Here is a 19252-nt window from a genome sequence, read left to right as displayed (position 1 = left end):
GATTACTTCTTGTTCCAGACAAAAGCTGGGGCTTGGCCTAAAGACTCCTTTTGGCATGTTTTGTGACTTTACCAAAGCCACAAGGTGTTACCACTAATAGGGCGGTTATCAGGCTATACTTCCCTGAGCTGTAGGGGGGGCAACCAAGGTTTACACACTTAGCTAACCCAAGGTAAGTGCAACACAAATGCAGGAACTGACCACAGTTATGCAAGCAAAATAGGCTGGTTTTCAATCCGTTACCACAAATCATCACCTAGGAATGGCCTATCAGTTTGTCTCCATTCAGTTTCCTGCAAGAACAGACGGAAAACAATCCATTTGGGCTTATCAATACACTTCCCACGTTTGTCCATAAAGTTTCTCACTTGTAAGAGTACAGAGGACACATATCTTGTCCTGCTTTATTTCTTTTCTCAAACCAAACAGCTACTCTGCCACAATGGGCAGATAAATCACCCTGTACTGCTCACATCTGCAGGCTAGTAAGTGACCTCTAGTGCTCATACTCACACTACAGCTTGGCCAAGTGCCCAGATGCCCATACTGTTTGCATGGACTGATGTAACTATCAATGTAATAATTTACAAGTTACTTACCTTGCAATTCGACTGCACAGAACAGACTTTCAGACCTTCCTGCCTTTTGACTGAGCTATCCTACCAGGGTGGATAGACAGGTAGGCCTTTCAAGGGGAGGATGACGCCACCTAAACCACAAATGGAAGGATACAAGACAGCAGTGTAACCAGTGCCAAGACCTGCAGGAACTCCTCCAGCACCCCAAGTTCCTGCTACCTGTGGCAGGAAAAGAGAGAACAGGTACTCAAAACACCCAGTTCACCTAACCATGGGAGGACAGCATCCCCATTCTCTTCCCTTGTACGCCAAAGGAAAACAAAACCAAGCCCATAAACTGCAGCTCAAAGAAGCACATCTTTAAGTGTATGATTAGATATAACTTCTCCTCCTGACTCAGCTTCTCTTAAATGTCACAAGATAATGCAGGCATTGTGGATCACAACTGACTATACAAAATACTACAACCTAGCCAAAACTGACCTGGGACAACAGCACAAGCAGAAGAGGGGCAGGAGACCCAGCAACATGGTCTGTTCTGTCTATGCAGGTCTCTGTGCACTTTAGAGCATTTGGAGGCATGGCTGCACACACCTGTCACTCATTGTCTCCCTTTGAAACAGGAGGTGCAGGTACAGTTGTAGTCAGTCCTGGAAGGGATAGTGCATCATGAAGAGTAAAGGCTGGGTACCAACACCATGTCAAAATTACACAAATTGGGCTATAAACATGCAGCTCTGTCCTCTGCAGTGCTTAGGACTAGCTATTCTGCATGTGCAATAACTGTAAAAAGCAGTATCATGTGCAGGGGATTTCATGAAATCTTATGTAGGTGTGTAGAGATTTTAAAATTAACTTCCATGGAAAGATTAATTGGTCTATTAACTCTATGAGAAACATGCAAATAACTTCTAGTGACCACATTTCCCATTGAGATTTTCAGTTTAAGTAATCAAGGCACACATTCTTTGCCTACAATCATACTGAATCTACAGTCTGTGTAGCACTAATTTAAAGAGATCACTTGCCATAGCTTGAGTCATGCAAAACCTAGGCTGTATTCCATAAATTATCTAATGCCACTATGAATGAAGGAGTTGTGCTGCTTCCAGCATCAGCATAGGGAACACCCATTTAACACTACACTACAGGATGCAAATTTAAAACAAGCAACTGCCTCTCACAGTTACTCCTGCCAACCAAGTAAGGCTATTCAACAACTTGTCTGCAGCAATCAAGAGCAGTTACCGTGGTGTGATTCAGGTTCTCTCCACCTCCTCCCCACCACCATCAAGCCTTTTAACTGGCCCCTCTGACAATCAGTTCTTCTTTTTTTTTTTCAAATGTTCAACACTTAGTGGTGCTGCTAGACATCATGACAAACAGGCAACCTCCTTAAAAGAACTGGGAACTGATTTCAGCAAGAGATACTGGGAATGTAGGCTGCTAGCCCAGTTGTTGAACTGTCTGAACAGAGATGTCAGTTTTGCTTTTGGTTTTAAGCAGGTGTTCATGATCCTGTGATGAAAGGTACTGTAGAAGTTTCTAAAAATACCATGCTGCCAAACAGCCTTTCCCCTTTTCCTTCCAGGCAATCTCTTTAGGCTGCTCTTTGTCATCAGCCTGCAAAATCACACAAATCAGTCAGCCCAGTCCTACGTAAATGATTCATAAATCCAATTATGTCAACTACTTTATATAGAGTAAGCTGGGCCGCAGCAGATTCAACCTTCAGGATTAGAGGATGTGTAGGTAGCTGACCTCTGACTCTCAAACTGCTAAGGAGCTACATATGGTTCAAATATGCAGCTCTAGACTGGGGTTAAGTCATATGTATGGCACAATAAACTTTATCTTGGGGGGACTGGAGAAGAGAAGCCATGAATACTATCTCGGCATTTGTTATCACATGTAGAAGTGAATCCAACGGAGGGCCACCAAGATGGTGGGGGCTGAAGCACTGGCCCTTGAAGAGGAGGCTATGGCAGTTGGGCTTATTCAACCTGGAGGAAAGATGGCTTCAGGACACCTAACAGCAGCCCATTGGTACTGATGGGAGGAGGCTGAGGAGTTCTTAACAGCATGTGGTGTGTTGTGACAGGATAGGAGACGATGGGCAAAAGTTCAAACAAGAGAGGTTCAGATGGATATAAGAAGAAAAATTTTTCCCCATGAGGGCAGCCAAGCCATGGACCCAGGGCACAGAGAGGCTGTACCATCTCTGTCCTTGGAGGTTTTCAAAGCTCAGCTGGGTAAAGCTCCAAGCAACCTGTTCTGATCTCACAGCTGACCCTGTTTTGGGCAAGAGGCTGGGTTAGAAACTTCCTGAGGTCCCCTTCCACCCAAATTAGCCTATCATTCCTGGGTTACAGCATGACTCAAATGTCAGCTTAAAGCAGAATGACATGTTCATTAGCCTGCCCCTTGTCTCCACTTCCAAAGTACAGCTTGTGATTATGCAGCATAAAGATTTTGGCACACAGCTTGCAGGGTCTTGTACATTGTCCACCTCGAGTCTAGTGTAAGGTTGCACAGGTATACACACCTTCCAGCTTTCAAAGCAGCAACTCTAAGGCTGTTATTTTAGAAAGCACCAGATGTCCCTGGAAGAAACACAGAGCCCAACATAAACGGCATCCCACACTTCATACATACTTCTTCCAGGATAATCAACAGTACAAAATCCTCTGTGGCTCACCTGGCCACCTATTTTGATGCTCTCACGGTAAGGATTTTTTATTTTAAGACATACAGATTTACCTAGATACTTTAAATCAACAAAATTTAAAACATGTAGATACTGATTTAAAGCAAGAAGCAGCACTGTTCTAAGTCAATTATAAACTCAATTTCAAGTTTCCAAAAAATGAAAAAAAGAAAAATTTACTGTTACAAACGCTGTTTATGTGGAACAACTAAGAACAGCACTAGACATTAACAGTATACAGTAATATAGTGTATTTTTCTCAACAGGTTTGAAATATTACTCATCAGTTCTGCTAGATCTCACATCACAGGTTTACTCTGCTAAAAACAGCAGAAGACTGCTTGTTTTGTTTGTTGCTACATCCTTGCAAAGAATATGCAAATTAGAAAATATAGATGTATAGCACATTTCACAGATGAAAAGCAGCATGAGAATATGCAGAGGTGTTTGATAATAGTCAATAAAAAATGATAGTGGGAAGAATGAAAAAAACAGTATTTATTCTAAACACATTTTCATCTGTGCAAGATTTTAAACTACACTGCAGTGTCTTGAAAATTACCGTACTATGGCAAGCAAACGAAATAGTGTGACTTATTGCTAAAGAGTGAAACAGGGACTTAACAGTGACTCTACCTGAACACACACACACACACCACACACCCCCCTCTACAGACTAGGCAAATTAAAGTCACTTTCCTTGGCATAAGCAGTTTGACCTCTATTAATTTAAGAGGCTACAAAAGCTAGTACTGTTGATTCTACAGAATGAAACAACAAAGTAGTTTAAACAGACAAAACCACACAACTGTGAACTGTTTTTCTCCTCAAACACCATAAAGAAGTGGGTATCCACACTTGAAAAGAAATCTCTTCCCCACCCCCAGCTTGTTCATTTTAAACAGAAGGCACCACATTGAGCACATTCTGTTTGAACATTCATTTTGCTCACATCTTATTTCCTTCCTCTCTTCTCCATGCTTCTTGATTACTCCTTGCAAGGCTGTGAAACAATCCTCTGCTTTCAGCAGTTTATCTGCTTTCCCTCACTAGAAGTCAAGCCCTACAACATCAAAGACTTTACCATGGTAATCACCTGTTACGGTTCAAATAAATTAAGACAACACGGTAAAGAAAAAGATCCCATTCTCATGGAGATCATTATACTTATCAAGAACAAGCAAAAGAATATGCAGAATGCACAAGATGTAACATACACAAAACTTTGTTAATTCTTTTCTGATACAGAGGTGAATTTAAAAAACAAAGCTCCAGAGAGCAGTTTTCCAGACAAGTTAGTCCTTTAGAGCACTAAACCTATGCTTCAAAGCTCTGCCCCTCCCCATCCTATTTATACTGGCAAACCTTCTGCTGACGAGCTCATTAAGAAACAAAACAGTTCTGCAGCCCTATTCACTAACAGCAAGGTCTCAGCTAGAGTATTAAGCTCACTTCTGGGTGCTGTTTTTCAGGAAGAACTGAAATGAGCTGGTGAGAGTCCAAGGCAGAATAGTGAGAACAGTCATCAGAGAGAAAGCAGATGGACACAGCCACCCCAGTCGTTTACTTGCCAGTTCCACAACTCCTGGGAGCCCACAGGCAAGGTGGCTAGACACAGCTTCTGAGGCATCTTTCTCAAGTGGATACATGGTTCTGGAGTTTCTTTCACTAAGAGTTGGGCTTGCAAGTATCCACACCATGCCATATCCTTGAAAGTTTTTTATTTTGAGGAAAATGCTAGGGTCTGCTGGAGACCTCAGCTGGGACATTTCTGCCTAGCTATGCTTCACTGATTTTCTCATATCACATCTTCCCCTGCACAGTGCCCTAAGTGAACAGGGCTTGCTCGTTATTTTATATAATGCCACCTTTTTTTCTTTTTTTTATCTTTTCTATCACGTCTTTAGAGTCTTATTAACTAGCATCCTCTCCCCTCACTCCCAGAACATTAAACTAATGGATGAGTAGCTTTGGTTAAGTATATAATAAATTAGAAAGACAGGACAACTGATATCCACATTTGCAAGTAAATTACTAAAGCAGCAATAGTTATTAATCTCTCAAGAATGAAAGATGTCAAAGTTCTGCAACACACCAGCATAAAAACCTTTTGTTCTCCTAAATTGTCACCTGCCAAGCCTGTTTGATCAACACATAAAAGGATATTCTCTCTGGAAGCACTTGAGAAAGGGTTTCAAAAGCAAGGTTAAGATGCCAAAAAGATTATATTTACCTTTATGATGTATTGTAAGAAAATATGCAGCAAAACAAGTCTCCCTACGTGTGGCTATTCTGTTTCCCAGGACTCTAGTGAGTCACTAAGCAATTGCCATTAATATTACTCTCCATGCTTAAAGTAATTTATTTATCCCCAGATTCATGCTAAATATTTATATTTGCTGAAGACACCACCATAGATTAAATCCATTCTTTACCCGTGTTTAGCTAAGAGATGAACTTGTACAGGCTTGTGCATTATTATTTGCATAACTTTAGCAGAACACTGAGTTCATTGCAGAAGTCTTTCCTCTTCTGCAGGCCTGTTGTACATCATCAAGCTTTCAGCAAATGCTCATTGTAAGTTGCTTGAGGAATCCAAAAGAACTAGTTCCAATTTCAACCTATTATTCCATTAAGTACAGTTTCTTAAAACCTTTTAAAAGCATAGTTCAAAATGACCATGACAAGAATCCATTGTTTTAAACTAATGGCCAGTTCTAACTAATGCAAACTTGACTAGTACCTTGTAAGGAATGATGATTTTTGAGTGCTTCTGTCTGCTTGCTGTGAGATGCTTTGGGCTTGATGTACAGCTGTGCTCCCAGTCCCACTCACAAGGAGATGGCAGTGCAGTAGCTTGCTCCCTGAAAAACAAAGTTTCATTTAAGTTATGGGTAATCACAAAAGAGTGACTGTGGAGCCTGGGACACCGAAGTCCTAAAGAGAATGTAAAATTTATTTCCTTGGTTAGTTGGCATGCTTTAGCTTCCCTGGCAATCAAGTGGAAACAGTGCTTGAATAAAGGAGATACTGGGCAATATTTACACTTGCAGCAACACTGCAAACTTCAATTCAAGTACTGTCCCTCATCAGGCATCCACGCAAGCCTGCACACAAGGCAACAATGCATTTTTGCAAACAAAATAGGGTATAGACAGGAAGCATGCTCATATTCCCCCTTCGTTGCACTGGTCCTCTCCACAAGGCATTTGTTTTTTTTGTTTTAATTTAGTCTTAGTCTGATAGCTTAGTTTGCACAAACTGTACAACACTAAGATAGTAAAAGCATCACATCTTGAGCATAATCTCAGTAAGAACAATCAGATACATGCACTCCAGTGATTTATATCGGTACCTTAACAACTCCTGTTGCCTAATGATAGAAAAGAAACAATTCCCGATGTAATTTTCTACTCCTTCTGCTCATCAGGCCTCAGCTAGCCCTCTTCTGCACAAGCTGTATGTTAGCTTTGACTCAGCATCTTTGTCAGAGGGCTCCTCCTCCCTCCCACCCCTTATCCTAGCCCTTGATTATCCTGTGTAGGAAAACAAAAAATGTACGGTTTAGCTAAGATGAAGGAGGAACTTTTGACAGAAATAGAAAGAGAAGCCAGTGGTTAGGGTTTGTTGGTGGGTTTTGTTTTGTTTTTAAAAGAAAACCACCACACATCTTGATCATCTTAGTTCTTCTCAAAGAGCATCATTACTAAGTGCTCCATCTTCAAAGAAGAATATAGCCAGACTTCCCTAGAAGAGTATCTTACCCATACCTGTAACAGGTTTGGGTTTGTTTTGGGTTTTTTTTTTCCCTCTACAATGTATATGTGGGTTTTTTTATTCTTAGTTCACAAGCAAGCTAAACCCAAACTACCACTGCTGTCATCACTTTGCCTCTGCATGAAGATGCCAAAAGTTGTAAGAATTGATCTGTCACAGAAATCACATCACTATTCCAAGCAAAAATGGAGGTAGAAGAACATACTTTACAATGCCTTTGATATGTAAATGTAAATTAATACCTTAGCAAAATAATGTACTTGCATTTTCTGCTTTCTTTTGTGCCTTAGTTTGGGTTTTTAATCAGGATTTTCACAACTTTCAACTGATGGCACTGAAGCTGGCATCACACTCTAATGTTATTTTTTATTTTAGGAGATGATTAAGAGAAATAAAGGAAGTATTTGAGTTAAGCGTGCACCTGAATTTGTGCAGTGAGGAGATGACTGATGAGAACCTCTATATCCTACATACAGTATTAGGTTTTGGAAACTGTCTCATAGTAGGTTTTCCCCCCCCACACACACACACACATTTTTAAAACACCATTTTTATATGAATAAGACAGGGTACCTCTAGAAGCTGAGTGATAAGCTGATGTTAGCAATGTGAGTTATTAAATTTTTCTTATTTCATTGTCTAGAATAAGCAGTCTCCAGCTACAAAAAGAACAGTGCTCTTTTCTTCAACTCAGTTTACTTTGTCACAATTGTTGGTTATCAACCTTTAGTTCCCTGAGAGTTTTAATCAAAACATAAAAGGGATCCCTATTACAGTCCAATGACAACAGCTTTTCTGCTTTTGTGAAACTGGTGGAATGGCAATCCAAACATAATCCAAATACATCTTAACCAGTTTGGAATTCCAAGTGTGTACAACAATCGTATTAACTAAACCTCTCCCTGAAAGGAGGGCGATGCCCTATTAAGAATGCTGGAAAGAAAAACAAGTATTAGCAGGGTAGTGTCTTTTGCACTTTGATACTAACAGTCAGTAGTAGATGAAAGCCAAGCAGTCACAGTTACAAAACAAAAAATAATGGATTAGTTAGCAAGTTTCGGTTTTAGATGGCTTGTTTCAAGCTGTGGCCAAACAAATCTGCTTGAAAACAAAGAGGAATTCTGCAAGAATGTACCATTACTTTCCAATGCAGCTCCTCAAAGTATCAAGAGCAATCACATACCGTTTTATCGACATGTAAAGAGTGGCTGCAAAATTCAAACTGGATTGGCCTGTAGGTAACTTAGATGAAACAATCAAAGGAAGTCACAGTCTAGGACTCTCCACTGTCCTGTATCCAAATACATTGTGATAAGAACCCCTTTTAATGGGCAGATTTTTAGCAAAAAGCCCTACAAGCACTCATTAACACGATATCAGAAACCTAGGACCAAATTGAAGAATACTTGTGTTAATAAGAGGCTGGAAACTGTTGGCATCAGTGTATTTTCTCTCTTCCTAGCAGAGAAGGAAAGCTGCACACACCGAGGAAAGTATTTTTCTTTTCCACTTTCGGAAGATGCTAGTTCTCTCATGAATAAAATTAAAATAGGTACATTATTAAATGGGAGGGAGGGGGAATGCACACATGCACACATCAGGCAATAAACACAAAACAACCATTTAATTTTCATTCTGATGAGTATACACCTGTTTATCCTTTCTGTTCTTCAGCAAACTCCTGATTTAGAAATAATACCTTCTCCTACTTATTCTGCTAGCCAAGGACAAGAAGTATAAAGAAATTTCTAATGAAACCACAAAGTTTAACCACACCTGCAGAAGACACACCATTTAGAAGGTACAAAAAAAGTTACCTGTTTTATGAACGATTCTCCTCTTTTCTGATAACAAGTTTTAAAATGGCATGAACAAGGTAAGCACAGGTTTTCCCATAGTTACTCACTGACTGTTTTTTAACACTTACCCTGGATGTTGCCACAAATTTGCATGTCTACCCTCAGGAAGCAGCTCCCTCTTGTTAAGGGGAGTAATACCTATTGCTGCTTCTAAAATAGTTATGTATTTCTTGTACCGCATCCTGCCTCTCTCAAGAGTTCCACCACACTAAGTTATCATTCAAATGCACATGCTGCAACTGAAGTCATGCCTCTTCACTTATCTGAACTGCTGTTTTTTAAAACATGCTGTGAGTTTGGAGCGTAAAAATAATGCTTCTTCCCCCCTCTCCCAGGCTTGGAGAGTTAGCAGAAGAGAAAAAACAAAGCAAAACTCCTACCAGATTCCCCAGGAACGTCATTGTTACATAATTCGATCTTTGAATAAGACACTAATGAAAACGATTGAAGAGACAATCATGGTTCTAAGCCTGGACGGATAATGCACACTCTACAGTTGACTAATCCTTTGCTAAATCTCTGCTGTCTATAATCTTTCAAGTACTAATGGAGCACTAGGTAACTTCTCTGTCAAATCCATCCAGGGAATAGGAGAAATCTGCACAGAAAACTTGAGACTGTTTTAGACACTGTGACTGACAAAAATAGCTTTTGCTTCAAATTTCCTCCTCAGCCCCAGAAAGCTCTGTGCATTGGAAGTGTTACAAGGGATTTATCTGATATGTTCAGAAGAGGCATGGGGAAATATTTCCTTACGTGGCTTGTACAGAATTAAGAAAGCTAGAGACTGCCATTATGATATCCACTAGTCATTCAAATGTGCCTCACACAATGCCATAAGCCACTTTGCACGTCAAAATTGTTCTAGCCATGAGGTAAGTAGCTATGTGTGCCAAACACCTCAGGTACTAACACAAAGGTGGAGACAGATACACATGTTGAAGCAACAGTGACATTTTCGAAATGCTGCAGTACTGACAAATTGCAGTATTAAGAAAGACGTACTTGATTGCAAAAAGACTAAGGAAATGTTGTTGTAATGCTACCTAGATACTAAGTAAGATATGAATGTTTTATATATAATTATATAATAGATCAGTATTATGTACTTACGCAGTAATATAGATAAAAATGTAAAAAGAACAGATGGGATAGGAAGACTGGACTTCAGCCACAAACCCCTCTGTAAACCGCACATGTTAGTTATTCTGTAGTATTATTAGACATGTCTATATTTCTGTTGGGGTGACTTTTTATTGCATGCTACTTATTTAGATGCTAAGATGAAAACCGCTAGTTTTCATTTCTTATACTGTAAAATATCCCACTCTTAACAACAAGATTTTTATAACCATTGCCAGGTCCTACATTACTTACAATCCTGTGTTACCTTTATTTGGTGTTTAATATTCATTCACATTTGTAGTTTATGTTAACACATGCATACACTGAACTATCTCAAGTTATTACTAAACAGTAATCCATGGAATTCATCTTGGAAGAGCAAAATAAAATCAAGCATCTTTTAGATTCAGGTAGTACCACTACAAACATCTGTCAGAGGAAAATATTTAGTTTTCACCTACCTAGTTGCATGCTCATATGTAAGCAATATGCAGTCTGAAAATTTGTGATGCATTAAGATAATTAATATATTAAAAACAGAAATGAAATTAAGCCAATAATTACTTCTCCAGGTCCAGCAAAAAAAGCACTTAACTACAACTTCAAACATCTGTATACAGAGTATTAAGAAGCTGTCTCGGTTTGAGTGAGTGGCAGGGTTTTTTGGTAGCAGGGGAAGGGGCTACAGCGGTGGTCCCCTGTGAGAACCTTCTCAAAGCTCCCCCAGCTCCAAGTCAGACCCGCCTTTGCACCAAGGTCAAGCCAGTTAGCGACGGCTGCGACTCTGCGATAACGTATATAAGAAGGGGAACATGGGAGGAGGAGTCGAAGTTGTGAGGAGGACACCTCTGCGAACATGGAAGTCAGTGGGAAAATGGAGGAGGAAGGGGGGAGTGCACTGGAGCAGAGACTCCCCTGTATCCCGTGGTGAGATGGCAGGGCCGCTCCCCTGCTACCCATGGGGGTCTGCTGTGGAGCAGATGCTGATTTGTGGCCTGTGAGGGGCCCCACGCCGGGACAGGTGACTGCACCTGAAGGCGGCCGGGACCCTGTAGGACAAAGCCCCCAGTGTTGTAGTTCAGTGCTGGGAGGATTGCAACACGTGGGGGTGACCCACACGCCTGTGGGAGTGACTCATGTTGGAGTTGGTTTGTGGAGGACTGTCTCCTGTGAGAGGGGGACTGCGCTGGAACAGGGGAGGAATGCCAGAAGTTCCAGCCCCCTCCCTGCGGTGGAAGAAAGAGGCAGGGCTGACTGCATGCCCCATTTCCTGCCCCCTGCACTGCTTGGGAGGGAGGAGGTAGAAAAACTGTGAGCAGAGCTGGGCCCGGGAAGAAGGGAGGGATGGGGAAAGGTGTTTTCAAGATTATGGTAATGCTTCTCATGGTCCTACTCTGTCTGTCACATGTTGTTGTTGTTATTATCTGTATTAAATTTATGTTCTTTTTTTCTTCCCCTAACGAGCCTGTCTTTTGCCTGTGCCTTAATGGATGAGATCATCCCTCCCTGTCCTTATCTCGATTCCCAAGCCTTTTGCCTTCTTCCTTCCCAGAGCTGGGGGGGGAAGGGGGAAGTGAGTGGCTGTGTGGTGTTCAGATGTCCTCTGAGCTCAGACCACAACAGAATCTTAGGAAAGCAAAATACTACTAGAAGTCTGCAAGCACAGCTAACATCATTAAGCCTACATGCATCCTAACTTCTGATAGCTTTGGCAACTCTATTGCAAAGGTTATACTGACCAGGAAAAAACAAGGCAAAAATGGGCAGTTTTTTGAGTATTTCAGTATTTAAGAACCTTCTGACTGTAGCAGTCCACAACAATATTCAATTTTATTTAAATGCAGAAACATTTTGATAAAATCCAGTCTTTTCTCAAAGTCAAAGTTTGTTAGCAACATCAGTATCACTACAATTTCTTCTATGAAGTTTTGGTACTTTTCTGTGTGTCCCCCTCCTCAAAACACTTTTTAAAGTCTAAATTTTCCCCTTATAGATCTAAGAAATAGTTCTTACAAAAACTTCCCCAAAGTACTTTTCAAAGCCAGAGTCCTATGCAAAGTCTAAAAAGCATTTCATGCAGCTCTGGTCCATCTCTTGTCTCTTTGGGCAAATCCAGTTAATTCTGACTGGAACAGGTGCCCCACAAATAGCCTTGTACACAGAGAAGCCAAGCTCACACAGTAAGTACAAGTTAGTCCGAAGTACTGCTTTTGGCTAAATGGTTCATGAAATCTCCGGGTATCCAGAGGGATTAAGACTGACTCACACTTTATCAACTTTATTTGAAAACAGAAATTCCAAGCTGCTAGTACATCCATTGTTAGTGAAGGATGGCTTTTGCAGAGCAAACAAAAGGTCTAAAACATACCTTCATCTATTGTTTCCTGTCGGGGAGTTATCACCCACTTCCCTTCTCCTGGCTTTGTATTTTTTTTCAGGAAGAACAAACACCAAGTTTTATTGGAAAGAACACACTGCAATTTTCCTAAGTGGGAACACACAAGTGAACAAACATAAGCTAAGAATTAATCTGTTAAGAAAAATATTTGTGTCAACTTCAGGAACTAATGTTCTTCAGCCAAATCCAAAAAGATTAACAGTAAGAAACCACCTCACAGTTCAGCTAAAAAGATTAATTGTTTATTCACTGTATTTGCATTCTCTGCTAACCCTCTCCCTATGGATCTCTCACATTAATTACTAATCAGTTTACAAAATAGAAGAAATCTAGTAACATGCATTTCTATCAAATTGATACAGCATATTGTGGCAACATACCCAAAGGCTTGGAGCACTTATCATAGCCTTACCAAGCTACACTGGCTATAGGGAAAGATGTGAATGAAAACTGTCAGCTTTTCTTCATCTGTCCAAAGTTCCCTACTCTTTTTTTTCTGTGCTTCCTTAGCTGAAACAGGAAAAAAAAACCACCAATGTTTCAGTCATGGGTCAGTGATTTCAATCCAGCTAAAATTCTACAGATGACTTTTGCAAAAGCAGTTCTGAAGTTTGCTTATTTTCATTCACACTGTAAAAACTGTACACTCAATGGCAGTGGATGGTTTGGAAAATAAGGCATTTCTGGGAATGGGGAAAGAATGACAGCAGCTGTTTTCTGCATTAAAGAAGCACTTATGAGATCAAAGCGAAAGCTTCCTTTTGCTCTAATCCTTGACAGATGAAAACAGTCATACTCCCTTAATTAAATGTAGAGCATACTTCATGTAAACTGATGACAGAAGCATGACCACATCTTCAGTCACTTCAGACCCAACTACAAGGGAGACAACCATTGCCCAACGTAGCCACAAATTACTTTCCACCTTTTGAAAGAGACAAAATCCTTTTGAAACGAAGGTCTTTTCCTACATGCTTTTTCTCGGGTGACAAGAATAACTATGACAGACAATAGTTAACTTCCAGAATATACATGTGTTTTGTTTGGGCCATATAGCTAGAAATAGCTTGAAAAACAATCAACCTATATGTAAAAGCTTGATCTCTTGAAACAATCTTGAGGTAAAGAGCATCAAGGATCAGACTGGGGACGGGAATGGTTTCATGGAAAGAGGAGGACCAGGAAACTTTCACACAGCTTCATGGATTGCAGCTGCTTTTGGCCCCTCCTTAGAGATCATCCCTTGCCTGAACAGTCCATATGTTCCTGGAGATTCTCCGAATCAGCTTACAAAGTTGTGCTAAGGAGGCTAGAGACACCAGCAGTCAAATCTGCTGGCTATTAAGCAGAACTAGATGATGAAGCAGATGTAAGAATAGAGAGAGAGCAAGCCGGACTGCAGACAGCCTTGCTGTTAACAGTGATGTGCAAGAGAGATTTATGGGTTTTCTGTAATGTCTCTTAAAAAAACCCAAAACAAGAAAAGAAAAACAAGCTAACAAAGCAAATAATAAATAGCTTGAACAAATATGTGAAATGTTGGTTTAGACGAAGCTGAACATTGTTGAGTTCAGGCTCAGTTTATCAATACAATGCAGGCTGACATTAAAGAATTAGTTTGATATGCCAGAGTAATGACAACAGAAAGCTTTTGGGAGAGGTATTATTGAGCCAATCTGAGTAAAAATCCAAAGTGGTCCAAAATATCTGAACTCATGCCTATCTTAATGAAAACATACCCACACTTAACTAGACATCCTAAATCTGGCATTTCACATGTATATAGACCACACCCAAGATAATTTGCATACCTTTAAGAAATAAGAATAAATTTCTCAAAAGCAGTTCTGGATTTCTGGTGCAAAACAGAAGCAAAGACAAAAGCATGGAAAGGGAGCAGGCACTGGGAAAAATCATAACAAAAGGGGATTTGCATTTTTCCTTGCACAGTACTTACTGGCCCTACTATTGCCTCACACAGTATTTTTGTTTGTCATTTTCACTTATACATGTGAAAATACAGCACATAATGAGTTTCATTTTCTTCCTAGATTAGGAATCATGGTTATCTGAGGTTCCAACACTCAAATACACAATGACAATGCTGACCTAAATTCAGGAAGACTTGGGTAGCTCATGTTTCCTAAAAACAAAGCCTGCAGCTGATGAATACACACCAGGGTAGATGCTGTACAAGATACCAGCCCAGAGCTCCCACAGCTCACTCTGTCATTTCTAGGCTTGGATCATAAACATCCTAAACATGTTCACAACTGCAAGGGTCATCTAATGCTGGACAGAAAGGAGTTGCCACAGTCTGCATTCTCATTTGAAACAGAAATCTACAATACTCCTCAGCAGTGTGCACTTTCAGAAAGCAATCACCTGATTTAAAAGAAAACAAAAAGCAACAGTAACAATGCAACTAAAAAACAACCCAAACATTAATATCTGAAGCTGTGAAATGACCTGGAGTGGTCTTTACTGCTGCATGAAGCTGTTTCATTCCCATACTGCAGTCAGTACCCGTGTTAATTATGCAATATTTAAGTTAAAAACAACCTCAGACCTCTACTGTTAAATGCAAGTTTTGTTTGATAAAATAAATGAATTCTTGCAACAAGTTCTAAATGATAATTTACATCTTCAGGTACTGGTAAAAGACCACCAAAGGGCAACAGAAGGCTCCAAAGACTCTGAAGACACGAAGCAAGCACACTTTACAAGGGAACAGACACAAGGATTTAACACAGTGCTGCTCTGAGGAAGAGGATAGGTTCAGATAATCGAGGAAAGCACCCGGTGGTTGAACAGCTCTATTTTGACAAAAGCATCTGGGAGAAAAGTCTGTGTAGAAATTAAACCCGAGTACTTCTATGAGGATTCCCAAACAACTTAAGAGTACTTGGTTGTAGGACTGAAACCAAACCCTTAGCTGTGAAAGCTGACATGCACTGGTGTGTACATGTCAGCATGGTCATGCAAAACCAAAAGTCATACCCACTTTGGTACTGCAACCTTTGTAGGTAACGCGCCATTTGCATTATTCACTATGGCAAGATCCATATATATTAGAAGACGGGCCTAAAAATTATGCCCTATATCGTTATTGCCATAAACATTTGTTTTACACATAGATTGCCTTATTTTTTGAGGAGTCTTCTAAAGTTCACAGAAATTCGCTGCAATTTGGAATGGAGGTTCACAGGCCTTATGCGGCTGATATTGAGATTTAATAAATTCATTTTTCCCGACAATGAGTATTTTCATACCCGTTTGAAAATCAACCAGCCAGGGAAGTCTCTAACCTCAACAAGCCATAGCTGTTACACCATGTCAGTGCTTTCTTTCCCCTGTTATTAGAATGACTGGTTCCAGGATTACTACAATAGGATGAAACTGATGCAGCTAAGGCATGACAAAAGTTACACCGTCTTGAGAATGTAAATACTATTATTCCAGCAATTAAAAGAGAACAGTCTTGTAACAAGAGATTTCCTTTACCCTACAAGGAAGTTCTGGAGACAGACAACGTTGGTAACTGTTTAAACACACACACACAAATGCCACCATCTAGATTTGCTCTTAAATGCGGCTTTGAAGTAGTTCTGGAATATTAGGCCATTCCCCAGTTGAGGATTACCATGATCCAGGAACTTTCTGATGCTTTTAGGCATCTAGATTTTATAGAAGTACGAAACGTCCCATTTTGTGAACTGTGTCAGTGCCTAAACATTTTTTCAATCACTAAGGAAGATTTCCTGGTTGTCCTTAGAAGACACTGAACCAGAAAAGGGGGGATTAAGCAATCAAGAAAGTATCAGACACTTAATTACTTTGATGCCTCACTCTGAAGAGCTCTATTGAGATTATAGTTCATGCAAAGTATTGGGATCATCCTAAACCCACTGCATAATTCCCAATACTCATCTTTAGTCACAAAAACCCAGTGTAGTAGCACTGAGCACAGTAGCAGTTACTGATACTGTGATACAGGGCAATGCAGAATGTAATTAAAGTTAGTTGCAGTTTCTCTAATCCAGAGTGATTTCCTTTTGCAAAGGGGAGGAGTCACTATCATTACCTGAATGCAATGTTTAGGGTATAAGATGATGTTTGAATGTAACAGTCTGGAAGCAATTGTAACAGTACACTTACCTAAAAGCCAAATACATGCAGAAAGCTTCCACAGAAGCCTGATGAAAGTCCTCACAAGCACTAGGTGATACTAATTATAAATCTTATAATTTATTATACTAGTTATAAATCTTACTGACCATGTCAAAATGGCACACACACGCTTACTACATGCAAAGCGTTTCCAAGTCTCCTCAAACAGCCTGATGATCTATCAATGAATACCAATTTATGTAAGCAAACTTCCCACGCTTTCCAGTACCTTATTCTTGCCATGCAGACCTCATGGATCCTAACAAGGGTCACTGCTTGGAAGAGTTTATAGATGGATCTTTAGACTATGAATGCTTTAGAAACAAAAGAAGCAATTTTATCAGTCATAGCACGTGTTTGTTTTTCTTTTCCTTTCTTTGAACCACAGCTGAATCACAATCCTAAACCTTTAGAACAAAACCTTGCTGAGTAAAAGAAAAGGTAAATCATTTTAATAAGTTTCAAACCGTCCCACCTTGATCATTACATCCAAAGGTTGAAACAAAGCAGACCTTTGGTGGCCTCTGCTGAAGCACAGATGTGGTGCTGAGAGCTTTCAAATACCATCCTAACTGCTGGATTCGACACCAGTTTATAAACTGAAGCTAGGGAAGCAGGTTATTCAGAGATTTCACGTGTTTTAAGTGAGTCATAATTAGAAAGCAACACTGGAGTTATGGAAGTTTTCAGAAAACCAATCTGAAAGATGAGTATACAACTCTTACACAAGTATGTTCAGACAGCGTGTACTTTTTCATCCTGGAAAAACACGCAGAGGAAACAGATTTCACGTAGGGGGAAAGTAAGGGCAGAGTTTTCTAATAAAGCATGTGCATGCCACTGGTAGATCAACCTTGACATCCACGATGCAAATCTAATGTACCTGGGGCTCCAGCAGCGAAAACAAGGCCGATGCCAAGGCACTTCAAGAGGGCAATCAGGCGTTTGGCTCCTGGAACTGCCTGTTCCTTTGTTTTACAGTTCACTGTTAACTTGAAACTTCCCCTGACCCACTTAGCCAAAGCCCAAGGCACGGCTGGAATCCACTCGGGATGTGCCAACATAAAGATTTCAGGAATTCTGCGTGTAACAAAGGCAACTCGAGCCCCCGTCGCCTGGGGTGTGCGCCCGCCGGGGGACCCGCCCCTCCTGAGGGGAAAAAACCCGGCTAAACAAAAACCCTGATTCATCGGTGACATCTCTCCCACTTCCCACGCAGTATCAGCTCTCCCGGAAAGTACTTAGCACGGAAAAAGTCACCGAGAGCCGCTTAATCCCGTTAGGGAAAAGCCGATCCCCGACCCGAGCCCGGCGGCTCCCGCGCCCTAGGTGCGCGGCGGCGGCAGCGGAGGGAGCGGGGGGGGGGGATTGTGGGTGTCCCCCGCGGCGGGAGGGCAGCCCCCGCCCCGGGTCCCGCGGACAAAGGCGGCAAAGTGCGCCCGAGGAATGAAGGGGTAGGGGGGAGGGGAGGAAAATCCAGAGCACACAATGGAGGGAAAGTGAGAAGTCGCGCAGCTCTTCCCGCAGCGCGGCCCCTGGAGCGGCGAGCGGCAGCAGCGGCGCCGGACGGGGCCGGCGAAGCGCCGCACCTGCCCCAGGAGCGGGGAGCGGCGGGGAGGAGGCGCGGAGCCGGGGGCAGCCCAGCCCGCTCCCTGCGGGGATACTCGCCTGCTCGCGGAAGTAGCCCCGGTGCGGCGGCAGCGGCGTCCGGCAGCGGGAGGTGATGTCCCGGGAGGCGGCGCGGCGCTGGCACTGCGCGCCCTGCCCTCAGCCCTGCCCCGCCGCCCCGCTGCGACGGCGGCACCGGGTGCAGGTCGGCTGCGGCCGCTCCCGCCGCGTCGGGTGATTTCCTGCGGGGCGCGGGCGGGGGCGGCGCGGCCGCGACGGGGGGGGGCGGGGCCGGTCCGGGCAGGCTCACGCCGCAGGTGCCGGCCTCGCCCGCAGGTGGGGAGGTGGGGAGAGGGGGGGGGCAGGGGCGGCCGGGCCGGAGGTGGCGGGCGGCGGACAACGCGTCCCCTCCGCAGGCACGGCTCCACCTGCGGCCGCCGACCCCCCCGCCCCGGCTGAGGGGTGACCTCGCCCCGCTGCCCCCCTCCCGCGCTCAGGCTCGCTCGCGCTCTCGCACACGCGGTGACGGGCGGGGGAACAGGAAATACCGGTCGCAGCCCGGTGCTCCGCGCCGCTGAGTCACCGCGGCGGGGCCGGCCCGGCCGCCTCGCCCCCCCGGCTTGTCTCAGCCCGTCCCGACGCTCGGGAGACGGGCCCCGACACCGCCCCCCGGCCCCGCAGGCGCAGCCCCCGCGGCGGGACCGGGGCGGAGAGCCGACCTGCGGGCGTTCGCCGCAGCTCCCGCGGCCGGTGCCGGCGGGCCGGGGCGGAGCTGGCGGAGTCCGGTCGCCGCCGCTGCTGTCACCCAGCACCGCGTTTGTGTGTTTCTTCCGCTTACGTCCACGTTTTGTTACGAACGTGGGATCATTGCCCATCTAAACTTTTCCAACTGAAAGACCTCTAAAACAGCTTTTAAAACCACGGTGCAATGCTTCACGTATGCTTCTGAATCTGCTTTTTTCCTGCCTTCTATCACAGAAGAGCTACGGCCAACTTCCCGCCACTTTACTGGCGTGCTCTGGCACCCGGC

General features: G+C 42.8%; 1 protein-coding gene across 2 annotated transcripts in view; it reads right to left on the bottom strand.

The window, feature by feature from the left end:
- The window catches only part of TJP2 (tight junction protein 2), a 67959-nt gene extending 49077 nt beyond the window's left edge, over positions 1-18882 (bottom strand). Inside the window, exons 1-2 of one of the 2 annotated variants that reach the window (XM_074813708.1) lie at positions 18279-18882; positions 6029-6145 (exon numbers count right to left, since the gene is read on the bottom strand). The gene's annotated coding sequence lies outside the window, so the exon portion shown is untranslated. Of the gene's footprint in view, positions 1-6028; positions 6150-12414; positions 12532-18278 lie in introns of those variants that run through there. The other variant, XM_074813711.1, reaches the window with a different exon arrangement.
- Positions 18883-19252: the final 370 nt, after the last annotated feature.

The sequence above is a fragment of the Strix aluco genome, chromosome Z, assembly GCF_031877795.1.
Source record: "Strix aluco isolate bStrAlu1 chromosome Z, bStrAlu1.hap1, whole genome shotgun sequence".
Taxonomy (NCBI): Eukaryota; Metazoa; Chordata; class Aves; order Strigiformes; family Strigidae; genus Strix; species Strix aluco.
Note: the sequence above shows the minus strand (reverse complement) of the source record. Positions and strands in the feature narration are given on the sequence as shown.